Source organism: Coffea arabica, chromosome 5c, assembly GCF_036785885.1.
Source record: "Coffea arabica cultivar ET-39 chromosome 5c, Coffea Arabica ET-39 HiFi, whole genome shotgun sequence".
Classification (NCBI taxonomy): domain Eukaryota; kingdom Viridiplantae; phylum Streptophyta; class Magnoliopsida; order Gentianales; family Rubiaceae; genus Coffea; species Coffea arabica.
In genome coordinates, this window is record NC_092319.1 from 33,857,480 (window position 1) to 33,871,227 (window position 13,748).

At 32.3% G+C, this 13,748-nt stretch overlaps 1 long non-coding RNA gene across 1 annotated transcript; it reads right to left on the reverse strand.

Annotated features, from left to right (window-relative positions):
- Positions 1 to 11,083: 11,083 nt before the first annotated feature.
- On the reverse strand, positions 11,084 to 11,883 carry LOC140007506 (uncharacterized). Its single transcript, XR_011814820.1, has 2 exons — positions 11,781 to 11,883; positions 11,084 to 11,487 (listed from the first exon to the last, which is right to left on the reverse strand). It is a non-coding gene; the product is annotated as an uncharacterized lncRNA (long non-coding RNA).
- Positions 11,884 to 13,748: the final 1,865 nt, after the last annotated feature.

Genomic DNA, 13,748 nt, shown 5'->3' on the forward strand with positions numbered 1-13,748 from the left:
TCATAGAGACTTGTGGTAGTGCTAACACTAAAGGAGATTTCCTGCTAAAGCAATTCTTCCAATCCTTGAAGGGAAATGCCTTCGATCGGTACATTGATTTGAAAGCCGAAACAATTGATAGTTGGGAGTAATTAGAATGAGTTCCTAAATCATTTCTATAGCGCACATCGCACTATTAGTATGACGGAACTCATCAATACAAAGCAATGGAGAAATGAGGTAATGATGGAATACATTGATTAGTGGTGCACATTGAGTTTAAGTTGCAAGGACAAGTTGTCTAAGCCTTTCTCTATAGAGATGTGCATACAAGAAATGCATTGGAAGCTTTCATACATCCTTCAAGGAGTCCAGCCTAAAACTTTTGAAAAATCTAAAGCATATGATTTGGAACTTAATATTGCTAATCATGGCATGATTGTCCCTATCAAAGGCCGCTGGAAAGAGAAAAACACGGACAAAAATAAAAAGTTCCACAACCCTAGTGCTAAAGAATCAATGTTAGTAGAAACTACTTCAACTAAAGGTGAAGGCAATGCAAAAAGCCAAGAGCAATCAACTTTTGAAGAACGACATCTGTCTTTAAGAGCTGGAAAAGCATAATGGACTAACATAATGCTTTCTCTTGGCTTGCAGGTTTCCTAAGCCACAAGTAATCCATTAAGAGGTGAAAAAACCCTAATTTCACCTATAAATAGAGTGCTTCTATTCTAAATAAGAACAGACACACAAATAGAAGGAGACAAATAGACACAAGTTGTAGCAAACAAACTACTAGAGAAATTCTGCTTCACGCTTTTCAAGTCTACAAAAAGTCCCTCAATCCTTCAAGTCATCATTAAATCCGCAAGTCCTTCGAGTTCAACAAGATATTCCAATTTTTCAAGCTCATCAAATCTCAAGTACTACTAAATCTTCAAATTGTCAAATTGAAATGGTGGATTGCAAGACAATATCTGTGCAAATCTCAAGTGCTGCGAAATCAACAAATTATTTGTAGATCAAGAGATGTTTTTGCTTCAAATCTGTGAGGTCATCCGTGTTTAAATGCTGCTAAATCTCCAAATTATTTGTGGATATAGAGACATTTTCTCCCTTGAGGGCTGCTCAAGTTTTCAACTACCAAAGTTTTAGGCAATTTTCAATCAATTACCAAATTATTGTCTGCTGATTTACTGCCCTAGATCTATGCTAAAAAAGAATAAGAATCAAGATAGTACTTTTACTTTACCTTTTTTGTAAAAGAAGCCGGAGTTGTACCCTTTAAGTTTTAAAGTAATTAAATTGATATTTTCATCAATTTGTTATTTATTTTTTAGTTGCTTTTCTACATCCTTGAAATTTTCATGAACACCACATATTCAAGAGTTTAGAATGCAATATGTTCAAATTCAAACCTTAAGATTTAAAATGAGAATTGACTACAAATTAGGTGGCGCAAAGTGGAATTAGTCTCACAACAAAATATATGTAACTGCATAACTTTGCATAGGTTTATCTTTAACGAAAACATTTGCATTTATTAAACTCATCAGTTGAATTATTGCTTGGGTGATGGATGGATGGATTGGGTGGTATGGAAAGACAGAGTGTAATTGAGAGGTCTTGGGTTCAATACCTCCCAATTACACTAGCAAAAAAAAAACTACATAAAGGATCAGTTGAGTTATTGCTGATTTGTCTTGTTCAAGTTTTCTTTCATATTAATTGTTAATTTTTTTCTCCCCTCAATTTTAATTTTGTTAGGACTAAGGATAATCATAGAAAACAAAAAGACAAATAGGTGAAGAAAATATTTATATTGGGTTAGTTCACTTTTTAAAGTTCATTTTCTTTGTTTTTTTTTTTTTTGGGTACGTATGCTATTAAGCAAGTTACACTATCCTTTTACTATTTTTCTCTTCTTTTCTTTTTTTTGGAATACATCAATACCAAATGGAATAAGAGTAAATAACATACCTAAAACAACATATTGCATCATTATTTCTTTGCATATGGAATAATAGAAGAGGATAGTCAATAAAATTTAAATATTTCCTTTATTAAAGAGAGAATGCAATAACGCTACATAAAAATACTGAAGACACTATGCGCGAACTTTTTTGTTTGAGGAGGTGGGCACAGATGGGTAACACAAACACAAATGAATGGCAAATCTTTGTCAGCATAATCACAGCATCCTTTGCCATTGTACTTCTACTTGCAAACTGCGGGAAAGGTTTCGATATTATGCTCAGGACATACATTAGGTATAAACTTTTTGCAAACAAGTCCTTGTGCATGGATATTCTTTACTGATGCACCCAAAAAAAACACACACACACAAACATATTACTCATGAGCATCTCAAGTAATTTTAAAACAAAAAGAAATATTTAATTAGTCTAACTGAATTTAATATTCTATTAGAATACGGACTACTTTTTAACCATCATATTAATGTTTTATGTTATGCACATGCAAAAATTATTTTTTGAACTTTGATTAAAAAGAATAAAAAAGAGGACATAACCAAATTAAGAGAAATGAAGTACAAAACAACATGTATTTATAAATTGAATAATGCACATACCTACAAGAGCAAGAGCAAGAAGCAGGATGGAAGTATAAGAAGTTGAGATAGAGAATGGGGGAGGATTGAGTTGGATGGGAAAGTGAGAAAGATTGTCACCAGAAAGATTCAAGGCCTTCCACTTATAAAGAAAAAAAAACAGTTTACATTAGAGAACGTTACTTTGAGAACAAGAAAATTGATTTCTTTCGTATAGGAAACTAGCTACCATATGCGCATAAGTAAAATTGGAAAATAATTTACTTCCCTAATGTGAGATAGTTGATTCATTGAAAGATTCCATCTTTCAATAATGTAAAAGATGAAGTACCAATTATTCATCTAAACTCTAGATTAGTGCAAATCTCAACAGAGCAAGCCTTGTATAAATGGCATTAAACAAACAACTTTCTTAATTTAGCATTCAGAATACGGAATCCTACATTAAGTTACCAGGAGTTGAGCACATATATAGAATACAAAATAGAGGGTAAAGCTCTCATAGACACTGACATTTGGTGGTTAAGTTCCTACAAAAGTATAATGAGTGTAAGCTGAAGCTAAAGCTCCCAATTAGTCAAATAATAAATATCTAAACAAATCTTTATTTAAAAAATTCAACTATTATATATCTAACCGAAATTAACAAAAAAAAATTAGCCTTATTCTTTAATGTAGATAAGGAAAATAGACATTAAGTCTGAACTTAAGGGGTAAAGTAAAATTTATCACACTTAGATGTGGCTTGGACTTGGAGGGACCATTTAGAATAGCAAAATTTGTGAATTGAGGAGTCTAATAAATATAGGAATTGCAACCGCCCCATTGCCCACTAGTTCCCCCGTGCCCGCCCCACTTCCCTCATGGGGTTGATAAAAGTATTATAACTAATTATGCGTTGGAAGGAAGGGAAGTGGCACATCGGGCATTGGAAAGAAAGGAAGCGGAACAATGCACATTTAGATCTTGTTTGATTATCTAGTTCAGTACTTAAATTTAATAGATTCAAATCTTAACATATTCAGACTATTTAATAATCAAAAATTGAACATCCGAATTAATTAAGTAACACTGAATTTTTTAGGCAAAACTTGCTTCCAAAATTAAGTGATAAACTATTCACTTAATCATTAAATGTGATATGCATTTAAATGTATTAGATTTGATACTTAACAATTCAATAATTTAATGGATTCAAACTTCAAATTTCAGAGTTCAGTTTTCAGATTTTAGTTTTATCAAACAAACTCACCTTAAAGTCCAAGAAACCGAAGGCAAGTTTAGACGTCCTGGTACTGTCCCATTGGCTTATGCAAAAGTGATGAAGAAGCTCAACTTTTCTGGCTGAAGTATTATTAGCCTTACTGCTGCTGCTACTATTTTAGAGTGAAAAATGGCATTTGTCAAATGGGGTAGGGGATGGGGCGGGCGTATGTTGCCCCACCGCCCGCCCCATTTTAAGTTCCCCCGCCCCCGCCCCATTTTTATCCCCACCTCATTTCTATTCCCACGAGCACCTGCCTCCGTTGTCACCCTCACTCTTGGATATATTGCACCATAAATTCTTCTATTTGCCCATTTTGAGTTGCCATAACCAAAACTAATTAAAGTAAGGAGCATGCATACAACGCGCGAGTATACAACTAGATATGAACAAAAGGATTAATTTCATTTTGCACCATAATAGAGAACTACAATATAAGGCTGCTGATGATAATTCATTATTTATGTATTCTGGGTTAGATAGAAGAAAGCGAAGATGAGTATGGACATTTGAGAAATGGTGTCAAATGGGAATAATGGGATGCATCTGAGAATTTAGGGTGCTACGCGTCTACTATAAACTTTAGCATACAAAATGAGAATTAAGGTAAGGGGTGCAAAGTGCAGTTAATCCTTTTATTAATGTAGAATTGCTATCTATTTTGTACATCCCACTCCTCACCATGCCTTTCTCACTCCCAATTGTTAGGATTCAAATTTGTAGAATTGTTGTATATACGCATTCTATGCACTCTCAAATACCATGTATCCGAGAATTTAGAGTGCAATGTGTTCAAATTCAAAACTTAAGGTTCCAAGTGGAAATTGACTACAAATTAGGTAGAGCAAAGTGGAATTAATCCCTCACAAAATATATGTAACTCCATAACTTTGCATAGTTTTATCTTTAACGAAAAACATTTGCAATTATTATACTCATTAGTTGAGTTATTGTTGGTTTGTCTTGTTCCCGTTTTCCTTCATATTAATCATTAATTTTTTTGTTCTCCCCTCAATATTAATTTTTTTGAACCAAAGATAATCATAGGATATAGAAGGACAAATATTTGAAGAAAATATTTATATTGGGGTAGTTCACTTCTTTGACATTCCTTTTTTTTGGGTACTTATTGTGTTTAAGCAAGGTACACTATCCTTTTACTCTTTCTTTTTTTTTTTGGAATGCATGAATACCAAATGGAATAAGAGTAAATAAACATGCCCACAACAAAATATTGCACCATTATTTCTTTGTATAGCGAATAATGGAAGAGGATAGTCAATAAAATCTAAATCCTGCTTTCATTAAAGAGAGAATACGATACTGCAACATAAAAAAACTGAAGACACTATGGTGCGAACTTTTCTGTGAGAGAAGGTGTGCGCTGGTGGATAACACAAACACAAATGAATGGCAAACCTTTGTCAACATAATCGTAGTATCCTTCGTCATTGTACATCTACTTGCAAACTAAGGGACAAGTTTCAATATCATGCTCAGAGCACACATTAGGTATACGTTTTGGGAGATTTGTAATTTTGGTCCTCAATTTATCATTCATGTGCTCATTTGATCCCTAATCTATTTCTGAACATAAAAGTGGTCCTCAATCTACTCAATTTTGTGTGAAAGTGGTCAATTGATGGATTTTATCCAATTTCTAACGGAAATAATAGCATGTGCAATCACGTGTCATGACTTGAATGCTTTTTATTTTGGGTTAATTACATTTAACACCCATTAAATTTGACTTGTTGTCTACTCTTGACTATTTTCTTAGAAGAGCAACCATGGTAGCAAAAAGAGGCAACAACGGTGTCTGCAGGGGCTAAAGTTCGTTGATAGCTGTCTGACGACCATCGCCACTACCGCTGCCCCCTCTACCATCACCAACTCAAATTTGAGATATTTGTAGTGGGTTTTTCCAATTTAGGACAATCACATACATTCTTGGTATAATTTGAGTTATATTCAATTTCTTTCTTTCCTGTTTTTAGGTGGATTATGGTATTTCCTATCTGAGGAGAAATAATGAATTGGGTGGTTTCCTCTAGGAAGGGCGGTAGCGACAATAACATTGAAGTGCAGCTAGTGGTGGTGACGGCGATGTTGCCTTTACAAATACAACCGAGTTAATGGCGGTTTAAGGAAATTCATTGATCAAATGGCCCCAAGACGCCCCCTCTGCTACCACCAGCTCAAATGTTGCAATTGAATTTGAATTGGATGTTGTAACTGACTTTGATCTCCAACCTGTCCCACACTACCATCTGCTCTTGAGATGGGTGTTGGCACCATTGTTGCGATGTCCATTGAAACATGCAAAATGGTGGAGCGGAAGAGTGTTCTACCCGAGTCCGTGGCAGCATCCTTAAACCAAGAGTAGTCTATTTTGTGCTGGATCATGAGGGACGTGGATGACCCTTATATGGCTAATTTAAACAAGGTTCTCCAACTGGTGGTGGCGGTGGGTCTACACCACTGACTACGAGTTCAAAGATTCATGAATTAAGAGCCAAAGTCCCGTAACTCCAAAATCCTTCATCAACCTTGAATTCAAATTTCCTAACATTCATAGCCATATAAGGGCCTTCATTGAGCTTTGCTATTTTGATTTGATGTAGGTCTAGGTTTGTTCTGGGCATGTAGTATATTCTATTTTTGGTCCAAAATATAAAGTACATTCAGTTTCCAATTTTTTGATTTTTTTTGGGTAATTATTTCTTTCATTTTAAAAAGATGTTTTTTAAAATTATTTTTATTTTTTGTGCAAAAAATATTTAGATAATTTTTTTGATACTTTTTAACTTGTATCTCTCATTTTGGTTTCCTTTTTTCATCTAAAGTTTTGTTTTCCTTTTTTTCTAATTTTAATGTATTTCTTTTTTCAGGCCAGAAGGATGTACATATTTTCTTTTATGCATAGAATTTGTTTGTGTTTGTTCTTTTTTTTTTAAACTTGTAGTATTTCTTATTTTATTTTTTTCATAAAATTTTCTTCCACTGTTTTCTACCTTTTCTTTCTCAGGGGATTTCTGATACACATTTGTTCCTTCTCATTATCATTTGGTCAAACCTCAAGGGAACTAAATGTAACTAACCCAAAATGAAAAGTTTATAAGTCAAGGCATGTGACTACACGTGCCATCATTTCCATTGGAAATTGGATGAAATTCATCAATTGCTCACTATTGTGCAAAATTGGATAGATTGGGCACTTCATTTACTTTTAGAAATAGATTGGAGACCAAATGTGCACACGAATAATAGACTAGGAACCAGAACTACAATTCTCCCTAAACTTTTTGCAAATAGGTTCTTTGCTGGGAAGAATTGAAGACAATATTGAGATTATCCCTAAGCGAGTCTAAAATTTTGATGACCTCACTTTACCAGCGGTGAATTACTACATCTCACTGGAGAAGGTCAAAAATGTAAGCAGCTCAACTAGGCCAAATGATAAATAAAAGTTTTTTTTTTAATTTTTCTGGTATGGGAGGAGTGGGATTTAAAAAGTAGGAAGGAATAAATGGATTAGAATTCAAGGCTTCTAATTTCTGGGGTTTCAAAACTTAACCATTAGAAATAAAAGTTATTATTTCTTGTAATAATTAAATGTTTTATACTTTTAGGTTAATGGGAACCGGTCCATCGAGGAGGTGTTTGAAGACATTATGAAATTGTTTTCCAAATTTTAATTGGAAAGCCAAATAAAGAAAGAATATTCACTTTTGACGTCACATGTGAATATAGGGCTTAAATGAGGACAAAGTTTATACAAGGGAAAATCATTCAAAATATTTCTCACATTTTATAAAATGATTTTTTCATCCCTCACTTTTAAAAGTGTATTTTCATGTCCCTTACAAATTCATATTGGTCAAATTTGGTCTCTACCTAAGTTTTTTACTACAAATTTGATCAGAATTCATCACGTGCCTTGCATGTGATCATTTTTTAGTAGCAAAATTGTCAAATTAAAATTTACATAATCCGATATATAAATTAAAATTCATTTCACAAAATGAATTGTTTCATCCCTCACATTTCACAAAATGAATTTTTTCATCTCTCATTGACCATGTGTATAAATAGTTTTTTTTTTAAATCCATGTATATATTTATTTGATTTCACTTGAACAATACGAATAGCATGTAAAATATCTCTATTTGATTTCACCTAAATAGACTAATTATAATTATAGACATGATATTTAATAGATATATACATGAGGTTAAATCTAACAATTTTGTTTTAAACCCATATATTTATTTATTTGATTTTACCATGTGAATCTATTCAATATTTGTAGTATTTATCTTTTGGTAATAATTCATTTATTGAGTCGTGTAATAAGGTCATCTAATTAATTGGTCCTAATTCGAATTCTATAGTCATGCTAACAAATTGCAGTTTAAATCTGAAGTTTTTACTCATCACCTTTAAAACCAACAGTTGAATTTCTTACCTTATAATTGTTTTAAAATTTGAAAATGTCAATCAATTACTTCTTTTTGTTATACGTTTCCTTTGTTTATGTTTTTGTCCAAATTTAATTTGATATAAATACTTGATAATGTTTAGGAGTAAATGTCTTTTTTATTTTCAATTTTTGAGTAAAAGGAAATGAATATGAGTGAAAAAATAATAATTTTTAAAAACCTCTATATATATCTATTTAAATTCACCTAAACAGTACGTTCAGGTGAAATCAAATAGAGATATATTACATCCTATTTGTATTATTCATGTGAAATCAAATAGATATATACATGAGTTTAAAAAAAAAGTTATTCGTACACATGATCAATGAGGAATGAAAAATTTTATTTTGTAAAATATGAAGGATGAAAAAAATCATTTTGTGAAATGAAAGGAACGAAATAATTCATTTTGTGAAATTTAAAGGACAAAAAAATTATTTTATGAATGTGAGGGACTATAGATCAGATTATGTAAATTTTGATTTGATAATTTTGTCCTTCAAAAATGATCACGTGCAAAGCACATGGTCAGATAAAAGGCATTTTTTTGAGTCCTTTCTCTTGATTAATTATTGGTCGACTATAAACAAGTTGGAAACCTAGATAGGGACCAAATTTAACCAATATGAATTTATAAGAGACGTAAAAGTTCACTTTTAAAAGTAAATGACCAAAAAAATCATTCTACAAAATGTGAGGAACGTTTTGAATGATTTTCCCTTTATACAATTTGTATTGCAAGAAAATCATGTTTATGTGCAAGTAATACTAATAGTTCATATCTAGATTGAGGGTTTATTAGATACTTATACGAGAAATTAAGTTTCTCCTTTTTTTTCCCCAATAAAACTGAGCCTCATTTCATTAAACAGAGGTTCCTTCTTTTACTTTGAACATTTCAGCCTTTCTTTTTTAAAGTATAAGAGGGAGGTCTCAGGACTCGAAATTTCTCACTTACACTTCCTACTTCCATATCATCCAACACATTCCTCCCCGTCGGTCATTATTAATTTACTTTCAATTTTTCTTTAAATTAATATCTAAGTTCATCCTGTCCTTGGGATTTAGAGCTTGATTCATGAATTTAACCCATTTTTTGTTTTTGATTGAAGTCGCCGCTGGGGTGAATGTTGACCTTCCATTCAAAAAAAAAAATTCTTAGGACTAAAACCACTTAGTGCCCACTAAATTATACTTGATTGTCATTTTACATTCTTAGACTTATTGTACCCTCAATTCTCTTATCTATCCATTTTGGATCGCGTTAATCATAAGTGATTTAAGTAAGAAGCATGCACACAATATGTGAGTATAGCAACTGGATATGAATGAAAGGATTATTTCTATTTTGCACCCTTATAGAGAACTACAAATGCGAGGCTAATGACGTTGATCCATTATGTATGTATTCTCGGTTAGATAAAAGAAAGCGAAGAAGAGTATGGACATTTGAGAAATGGTCTCACATGGGATGCATCAAAGAATTTAGGGTGCTACGCGTCTAGTATGAAGTTTAGCAAACAAAGTAAGAATCAAACATATGTTAAGGGGCGCAAAGAGCAATTAGTCTTTTTAATTATGTAGAATTGCTATACTTAACACATTTTGTTAGTCGCAAATACTACACATCCAAGAATTTAGGATGCAATGTGTTTAAATTCAAAACCTAAGAGGTTCAAAGTGGGGATTGACTACAAACTAGCCGGAGCAAAATGAAGTCCCTCACAAAATATATATAACTGCATAATTTTATCTTTAATGAAAAACATTAGCATTTATTAAGCTCATCAGTTGACTTATTGCTGGTTTGTCTTGTTGTTATTTTCCTCCATATTCATCTTTAATTTTTTTTCTCCCATCAATTTTTTTTTTTTTTGTACTTCTGGTGTTTAAGCAAGTTACACTATCCTTTTACTCTTTTTCTTTATTTTTTTTTGGAGTTCATGAATACCAAATGGAATAAGAGTAAATAAACATTCCCAAAACAACATATTGCATCATTATTTCTTTGCAAATGGAATAACGGAAGAGGATAGTCAAGAAATTTCAAATCTTGCTCTTATTAAAGAGAGAATGCGATACCGCAACATTGAAAACTGAAGATAGGCATGGCCATGGTTCCATTTGGAACCGGGAACCAGACCGGAACCGGACCGTTTGGAACCGGATCAGAACCGGAACCAAAATCATGGTAGAACCTTGGATAAAGATTCCGGTTTTGGTTCTCTAAAAAATAGAACCTGAACCAGAATCGCCGGTTCCAGAACTGTTAAAAATAATTAATATAAGTAGTGAGATAATTCAAAAAAAATTAGTTGTGTTTAATAGGTTTTAAGAAAGTTTAAATTTTATGGACTTTCTATATATTTTATTAATTATTTAATTCTTTCTATTCATCTAATATCTATCATTATAATTTGTAAGTATTAAATTATTACTTACAATTTTTTTTTTTTTGCTTATTTGCTATCAAATGACAAGTTTTGATGGTAGTAGCTCATCTTCAAAATCAAGCAAGCAAAAAAATATTTTTTGCAATATTTCTTCAAATGGAATCTTTAACATTGATGATTGTCCAACTCAAGAAAGTCAACACAAGACAACCATTTGATAGTGTAATATATTTTTTAATTTGACAATGTAATGTACTTTTCATAAAATTTATATTATCTATTTATTACTTCTTACTTTGTAGAATAATAATAAAATTAAAATATGCTCTTTATTTTGTATTTATTTTTTTACATGTTATTTGAAATTTTAAATATATTGTAATATTCATATTAAAATTGGTAAGGATAAGGAATTAAATAAAATTGTATACAACCATACGGAACTGAAAACTAGAACCAGAACTATAAGGAACAAAAATTAGAACTATGCGGTTCTGGTTCTACCTCTTTGAAGAACCAGAACCGACGGTTCTGGAACCGAACTGTGGGTTCTAGAATCGTGGCCATGCCTAACTGAAGACACTATGGTGCGAACTTTTCAGTGGGAGGAAAAGTGCACTGATGGGTAACACAAATACAAATGAAGGGCAAATCTATGTCAACATAATCACAGTATCCTATGCCATTGAACTTCTCCTTGCAAACTGCCAGACAGGTTTCAAGATCATCCTTAGGACATACATTGGGTATAAACTTTTTGCAAGTAAGTTCTCGTGCATGAGTATTCCCTGCCGCTGCCCCCAAGAAAAAAAAAAGAAAAAAAAAAAACAGACACAAACACATTACTCATGAGAATGTTAAGTAATTTGAAAAAAAAGAAATATCTAATGAATTAGTCTAACTGAATTTAATATTCAATTATGAATAAAGACTACCTCTCAACTAGCATATAATATCTTACGGTATAAGCACATGCAGATATTATTTTCTGAACTTTGGTTTAAAAGAATAAAAAAGAGAACATAACCACATTAAGAGAAATGAAGTACAAAATAACATGTATTTATAAATTGAATAATGCACATACCTAAAAGAACAAGAGCAAGAAGCAGGATGCAAGCATAAGAAGTTTGAGCAGCCATATCTATAGGTAAGGTATTTCGTCTAAGAGCTTTTTATCTATGTGAGTGAAGAACAAAGTGAAATAAATGTGTTCTCACAATCTTATTTATAGTATACATTAAAGAACCGGGGTAGAGGAAGGGGTTGGACCGGGTTAAGTGATAAGATAGGAGGAACTTACAGAGAAAGAAAGAATTTACATTAGAGAAAGTTACGTTGAGAACAAGAAAAATTATTTCTTCCGTACAGGAAACTAGCTACCATATGCGCATAAGCAAAATTGGAAAATAATTTACTTCCCTAATGTAAGATAGTTGGTCGTTTGATTGAAAGATTCCAATAATATAAAAGATGGAGTACCAATTAATCGTCTAAACTCCAAATCGGTGCAAGTCTTAAAAGAGCAAGCCTTATATAAACGGCATTAGACAAGCAACCTTCTTAATTTTGCCTTCAGGATATGGAATCCTACATTACATTACCTGAGCACAGGGTAAAGCTCCCACAAACGCACCGACTTTTGCTGGTTAGCTTCCTACAAAATGTACGAGGAGTGCAAGTTAAAGCGAAAACTCCCAATTAGTCAAATATTAAATATCTAACCAAATCTTTATTTAAAAAAAAATCAGCAATTAAATATAACAAAAATTACCAAAAAAAAACTAATGTGCCTTATTCTTTAATGTAGATAAGGAAAATAGACATTACGTCCAAACTTAAGAGGCAAAGTAAAGATTATCACATTTAGATTTGGCTTGGACTTGGAGGGATCTTTTAGAATGACAAAATTTTTGAGTTGAGGAGCCTAAAAGATACTTTTTAAAACTTGATGGACAAAATAGGATCATTAATGACAAAAGTTGATGGAATATTGAGTCATTTACTTTTTGTCTGATTGATTTAGCTCCAAAATACAAGCTGTGTATCAAAACAACTCTTCAATTCTACGGTCTCTATTACCACAAAAGAATTAGCGCAAGTAATGAAACAAACAAAAATCAAAAAATAAAAAGAAATAAACTCCACCTTGTATGGAAGGAGGATGAATGACAGAGAGAAAATTGGCGTCTCTGCAATCCAAGTGCTGACTTCAAAAAATGTTAATAATGGGAGACTGGTTGATTTAAAAATTAACGGTTAAGATTAAGTATAAGTCACAAATTTCAATTATTAATAAAACTTCTTTGCTTTTGCATGTTATTGTTTTAATATGTGTATGTTATTTTAGTATCTACGCCTAATGTGTTAGTGCATGCATTATTTTCTTTTACATTTATAATTGAAATAACAATAGTGAGCAGCTATTAATTAATCCCAACCTGAATGGAAATCAACAAAGAGGTTGTATTAATAGGTTATTGGCTACCCCTACGGGTCAGTAGTTGAACTCGTAGATTATTAAAATATAATTTGTAATTAAAATAGTATGTTGAAAATCAAACCAAATTCGCTTGACTAGTTTAGTTGTGACTATAATAGCACCGCTGTGCCTCTTTATTAAATATGGAAGGCTAAAAGATCGGTCAAACTTAGTCAAGGACTGATTGAACCAACAAAACCAATAAAAAAAATAGACCATTTAATCAATTTCCACTAACTTTTTCTCTTTTTTTTTTTTGTTGTTAAACAAAGAGTCCTTGCTTGACCCTGTGTTTTAAAACTCGGATCGGACCGGCCGGTCCGACTAGAAACCGGCAAAGTGTTCGGTCTGAATTATGTTAAAAAATCGGATAAGTAAAAACCCGGTCAAATCCGGTCAAAAACAGGATTTTTTTTTTTTTTGCCAGCAACGATACATTGTATAACCTACTCTATCCTAATTTAGGGGAGGAGGAGCCTAAGGAGGCTTGTGTGTTAGGGACTAGTGGGTATACAGACCCAACTAGACCAAGAGAGTATTATGGCACTACGCTTAGATTTTTTTGCTGCAGGT